The sequence below is a fragment of the Carassius gibelio genome, chromosome A18, assembly GCF_023724105.1.
Source record: "Carassius gibelio isolate Cgi1373 ecotype wild population from Czech Republic chromosome A18, carGib1.2-hapl.c, whole genome shotgun sequence".
NCBI lineage: Eukaryota > Metazoa > Chordata > Actinopteri > Cypriniformes > Cyprinidae > Carassius > Carassius gibelio.
Genome location: NC_068388.1, coordinates 21,220,294 through 21,226,688, shown reverse-complemented (window position 1 = coordinate 21,226,688; position 6,395 = coordinate 21,220,294). Strand labels below are relative to the sequence as shown.

The 6,395-nt window shown below is 35.2% G+C and overlaps 2 long non-coding RNA genes across 2 annotated transcripts; both read left to right on the top strand.

The window, feature by feature from the left end:
• Nucleotides 1-3,632: 3,632 nt before the first annotated feature.
• LOC127934503 (uncharacterized) lies at nucleotides 3,633-4,848 on the top strand. Its single transcript, XR_008147775.1, has 3 exons — nucleotides 3,633-3,865; nucleotides 4,346-4,598; nucleotides 4,756-4,848. It is a non-coding gene; the product is annotated as an uncharacterized LOC127934503 (long non-coding RNA).
• Nucleotides 4,849-4,930: 82 nt separating this feature from the next.
• Nucleotides 4,931-6,161, top strand: LOC127934497 (uncharacterized). Its single transcript, XR_008147767.1, has 3 exons — nucleotides 4,931-4,981; nucleotides 5,110-5,174; nucleotides 5,881-6,161. It is a non-coding gene; the product is annotated as an uncharacterized LOC127934497 (long non-coding RNA).
• The last annotated feature ends 234 nt before the right edge of the window (nucleotides 6,162-6,395 follow it).

Below are 6,395 nucleotides of genomic sequence, written 5' to 3'. Positions count from 1 at the left end.
CTCAAATTCGAAGTAAAATTAGCTTTGGACAAAAACATTTGCCAAATGTAATGTAACGTGATTATGAGTGAAGTACTACACAATTTACCTGCAATCATTAAATAAGATTCATCGAGAGAAATTGCTGTTCCAATGACGGTAGAATTTGTAAGGAAAGTAGGCCACTCAATGGCAAAATAAGTGTTCTGAAACACCGGGAGAAAGAACAAGGTACATAAGGGAATTAACTTATCATTCTATGCTAAAGACATACATCATTCTGCCTGTAATTTCATATAACCTATATTTAATATTTGTAATGAACTTGTGGTATTTTATAACTGTAGACAATGACCTGCACTGTAATTTATGAGATACTAACATGTCAAGGGGTCGATGTTTTGGTCGACTGCATGACACATTTTAGCTCCTGCTGGTAGATGCTATAAGTATACTGTAAGTGAATTAGGGGCATCTTCAGTCTCTGTAGATTAATGCCAAAAGCAGCTGTGAAATCAAACTAAAGACATTTTGAGAGAACCATACACAACACAAACAGTAGATGTAAAGATGTAAACTCTTTCTTTCAAAGTTCTAAAGTTATTGCCTCATGTTGTATGCAAGTTAAGACTGCCATTTGTTTAGGCACTACCTTTAAATGGAGGAAGTCCAAAGGTGAAGGCACCAGGGCCAGCACCGGCTTGCTTGAGCATCACCTTCTTTTTAAAAATAGCCTGTCGATTCCTGTTTCTTGCTTACCTGCTCCACCTCCTTCGTTTCTCACTCCTATATGTGCATTCATCAGCATCTGCACCAGCTAGCCATGGGAATCAGCATTATGATACATCAACAAGACACAAACTGTTTCCTAAATTCCAAAATAAAGTTGTACAGACCTTCGAAGAAGGTCATTAAAATTTGACAGAATAACAAGTCCCTTCACAAGAATGCAACCATAAACTGAGTGTAGGAACCATTAAATTATCAAACACCTTGCTACAAGGATTCTAGGTACTAATCAGCATGACAGTCATTAACCTGTTAACCAGACCCCCCATTATGGGAGTCACAGCTGAAAGTGCCCTACCTACCTTAAAATTGCAACAGTTCAATACTTCAGAGTGTTACAAACATAATTTTGGTGTCTTTGGAAAGAAGACCCTTTAGCTTTACTTTTTTATCAACTGGAGCTGATAATGCTCAAAAATATTAAATGTTATAGACACTGAAGTGCTTCTTTTTTATACATATATAAAATACATGAATAAATCCTGGAGCAATCTAGAAAAGTTACGGTTTGAAAGTCACATGTCTCATGAATTCCTATTTCAAATCTGAAGATACCATGAAAAACAAGATTCCTTCAACCATTTTTCTGATACTATGTCTTGTCCCCAACACCCCCCCGCCCCAAATATAAAAAAAAAACAATAATATTTACCAACTGTATTGAAGGGTTCTACAAACTATTTTAGTCAGTAAACATACAACTGCACAATTTTTTTAATTATAAAACAGTAGAGAGAAACTTCATACAGGACATCATATAAGTGATTTATTTGAGCATTAGAAAAATACAATAAGAATAATAAAAATGATAAAAATTTTACAGTACATCCTTAGATTGCTAGAATTGCAGCATTTACAATGATTTCTGCTCATATAGTCAATTACCATGTGCTGATGGCAAGTTATAGAGATGGTAACCATACAGATGCACCATAAAGTCAATAATCACACTATATTCATTTAGACGGCGTTCACATTGATAGCTGTGATTACACAGTAATAGCATACTGATTTGTGCTCACACATATTGTAATCATGCAGATACAACCACATTCAATATAAAACACACTTACACATATACGAAAATTGTCGAAAAAAGAAAAAATAAAGAAAGAAAAAGCAGATCACTATGTTACCCCTCCATCAGATGACAGGTGCGTCACAGCACGTGTCACGAGAGAGCTCCAGAATTCAAGTAAACAATCTTCTGAATATCTTTAACTTTTTTTTTTTGCTTTTTTTTTTTTTGTGGATCGTCTCATTCTGTTTGTGACACTGTACGCTAAAAAAAAACATGCTCTTCTTTTTACTACCAAGACACAGTTTTCTGGGCGTGAGTTATTCCATAAAGGACACAAACAATACTATCACCGAAACACTGAAACTTAAACAAAGGAATTACATATTACAATCAGGAGGCAAGTCGACCGGAAGTTGAAGTCGGCCGGGTGCCACCATCTTGTAGCAGAACTTCACTTGCGTTAGCATTCCCATTGACTCCCATTCATTTTGGCGTCACTTTGACAGCGAATAACAGTAACACTTTAGAATAAGGTTCCATTAGTTAATGTTAGTTAACTACTTTCGTTAACATGAACTAAGCAAGAGCAATCCTTCTACAGCATTTATAAGTCTTAGTTCATGTTAATTTCAACATTTACTAATGCATTATTTAAATCAAAAGTTGTGCTTGTTAACATTAGTTAATGCACTGTGAATTACCATGAACTAACAATGAATAACTGTATTTTCATTAACTAACATTAACGAAGATGAATAAATACAGTAATAAATGTATTATTCATTGTTTGTTCATGTTAATTAATACATTAACTAACATTAACTAATGGAACCTTATTCTAAAGTGTTACCCAAATAACTTGAGGCGTTTAAAGACTCGATTTGTCCATTATTTATTTCTAAAAATACATGACAATGTATAAAGGGCTCCATTACCTTCTATGTTACATTATGGCCCTGTAGAAACAGTTTTTGTAAAAAATAGGCTAACGATTGCATCATAACCACTCGACTCTCTGTCGCATTACCGTACAGACAGGAGGAGAAGCTTGCAGGCAATTAACATAATATGGCGTACTGGCGTTACATTTTAAAATACTATACAAAATAACTAATCAGAATACTTACTTCTGCTCACTCACGCCAAACTCCCCGCTCAAGATCGCCGTCTCTGCAAGATTAACGATGGCAGTTTCCCGCACAGCTACTAGAACATTTACATCTGGCAGACAGGTTGCTGACGTCGTCAAGCTTTGTTTGAGTCTGCGCGTCAGAAACAGAAGTGCTAAAAAACGCTAAAAATGGGCTTCAATTGTCTCAATTGAGTTCCAATGGAGTCGGTGTGTCCATTTCTTTTACTGTCTATGATTGCAATGTTATTGCTTCGTTACAGCTGTGGATGTGTTAATGGCTCACTATTATGACGAAGCTGGTATGTACTGCGTTTTGATTCTTCATGTTTTGATGTGTACTGCTTACACCAATTTAGCAAATACATTCTTTATAAGCTTTCCATTGAAAAACAGCAATCTGTCATCGATGCTTGAGGCTTAGATCTTTCTAATGATATATAGTTTGTCAAGATTAATTTTGTCCGGTTTCATTTATTCTATGCGTAAACATTGACATGTGCAAACAAAGAGATTTTGGTACGCCTGCCATCTAGGTGCGGGTTAACAAGCTAACCATGACACGATCAATCATCTTATCACCTTAAGCAAGTAGAACTTTGTTCTCTTTCAGTTGAACACTTTCAATGTCACGTTGGTGAGCGGTAAATTGGGAATCTCATCAGAGTGTAAACTAAACAAGCCAATGCACATTAATATGCTACACTCTAAAAAACGCTGGGTTGTTTTTTCAACCCAACTGCTGGGTTGAGGCCGTTGGATAGGACTTTGGGATGTTTTAACCCAAGTTTGGGTTGAAAATAACTTTCTTTTTTAACCCAGCGGGGTGGGTTGAGGACGCGGACGTAAAGGAGAGCACGCACGTCACGTCAAAATCGTACGTCTCCAGTGCGAGCAGCCGCCATTTTCTCAGCGTGATAGAAGCGAGAAGCGAGTGAAAGCCTATGGTACGTAACGTTAAATATTCAAAATGTAAAGTTATCTTTTATTGTTTACCCGGTTGTATGAAAGGCGGAAGGTTTTATGAAAGGCGGAAACAAAAGAGCTTAATGTTATATACGTTATATATAAAAAAAACGGACGCGGTTTTCAAAAAAACGGACGCGGTTTTCGCCTCGGACACGGAGGTCTTAACTGCCTCATGTAACGTTACTGAACGGAGGATGTACTTTTAATATAACGTCTGTGAATGTATTTTGTCATATTTACATAAGATTTTACATTATCTGTTCTCTTTGAGGCGTTAACAGACGGTTATGGTCACGGTTACGCTCATCTGAATTTGTCTTTTTTTTTTTTTTGCGGTTAAACTGAATGTATGTTTGTCTCCTAAAGGAAACGGCATTGTGTAGTAAAGACTAGCATAATTATTTAGAGGCTGTTGAAGTGGTAACTGTTAAAAGTATGTTTTACATGTAATATTTCAGACTTGTCCAGCTCCTGTCTTCATTGTCCTCGCGCTGAGAGTTAAAGACACAGAAGCTGTTTGTGTGAGGAGTCACAGACCTGTGTGAGGATGAGGAGGATGTGTTCTTCTGAAGAGAGGGACAGACGGTTTAAGGAGAGTAAACTTCAGAATAACATCAAGTTATCTTTATTTTTACTAAGACTAAAATAATGTGTGTTTTTTTTAGATGTTGAAATCCAGAGACAAGATAACTTCATTCTTTTGAGATTGATGTGAGTTAAATTATTATTACTTTTTTTTTTTTAGAAAACTAATGTTTCTGTTGTGTCCTGCCTGTTAACTTCACATTTTGATGCAAAAACAGTGTGATTTTATATATGTATGTATATGTTAATATTTTATTGAAACCATTGATGTCCCTCTTTGCAGAACTCAAACTAACTGGAGTTAAGGACACACAAGTGCTTGTGTGAGGAGGTGGTTTTCTCAGCTTCTTCTGAAGAGAGGGAAAGATCGTATAAGGCAAGTAAACTTCATAATTTCATGTTATCAGTTGTTGTTGTGTTTTACTAAGAGTAAGATAATGTTTGTTTTTTGTTTTTGTAGATGTTAAAAGCAAGAGACATGGGAGAGCATCATTCCTTTGAGATTTTATGTAAGTTATTTTTAGAAAATAAATTTTTCTGTTGTCTCCTGCCAGTTTACTTCACATTTTGATGCAACAACAGTGTGATTACGTGCTCATTTCATTAAGACCATTGATGTCTGTGTTTTTTATTGCAGAACTCAAACCAACTTTGGAGTTGTCTGATTTGGAGAGTCATTATTCTTGGTCTTCGCTCTTAGAGGTAAAGTTCATACAAAAAATCATTTACTTGCCCTCAAGTCATTCCAAACCTATAAGACTTTTGTCTGTCTTTACAACATAAATTAATATATTTTTAGTTTTCTCATAATATTTGTTAATCCATTTATAGTTTAGATAATCAGTATTTTCAAGCTTCATAAATATAGAGTTATTGTAGAAGTAAATTCTGATATTTATATATGAATACATCTTAAATTATATGATAGCAAACATGTATGTTCAAAATAAAATACTGGTCTCCCAGACCAGCAATGGAGGACACAAAAAGAGAATATTAAATATATTCATATGTTTTCCAAAAAATGAGCAGATTTTGTATGAGTCTGGAAAAACATGAGGAGAGTAAATTATAAACATTTTAATTATTTGGTGAACTAACGGTTTGAAGAGCAGCCCTCCATGTACGTGAATATTGTGAGGTATGTGAATGTCATGTCTGTTTTAATGTTTCAGTAAAGAAGCTTTCTGAAAGCAATATTTATTCAAACAATATCACATTTCCTCACACTAGTGCTGCCATTATAGCATTCTGGAGCGCTGTGGTGGACTGAGACATTAAACAACCGCACAAAGTGTTGAAACTTTAAAACCGATTATTTACCTATCCTTACGGATGTGAATACACCTCTACCTGAAAATGGATAGTTTAATTAAATGTTTAATTTTTTCAAATGTGTTTCTCTTAGGCCACTGATGAAGAACAGGCGGTGACTGGGATGAATGCTGGTCAGAGAGGAGAAACTTTCCCCTAAACAGCGGTGGTTTTAAAGGAGGACGCTGCCCTGGATGATGTAGAAGATGTCAGATGCTGTGCTGATGGGGCTTCTTCATGATTACATCAGTTATGCTAAAGAGATCATGAAAATTGACTGTGATGCATGATCTGTATTCATGGACTATGAAACAAACTGTAAGTGCATAATTTGTTTAAAAAAAAAAAAAAGTTAAATGCTTTTTCTGTGTTGTTTAGTAGAAGAGTTTACACTCTGTCATTCATACACCTGCTCACATTCTTTCACACACACACACATGCGTCTGTTAAATGTTATAATATCAAAGTTAATGTTGTGATTTATTTGTGTACTGTCATGCCAGAATAGTTGGAAAAAAACCTAACTAATTGTAAATTTATTGTATGTGTTTTCGTATATTTTTATACAATATATACAATTGAACAAAGTCCAATTTGATTTTAAGTTAT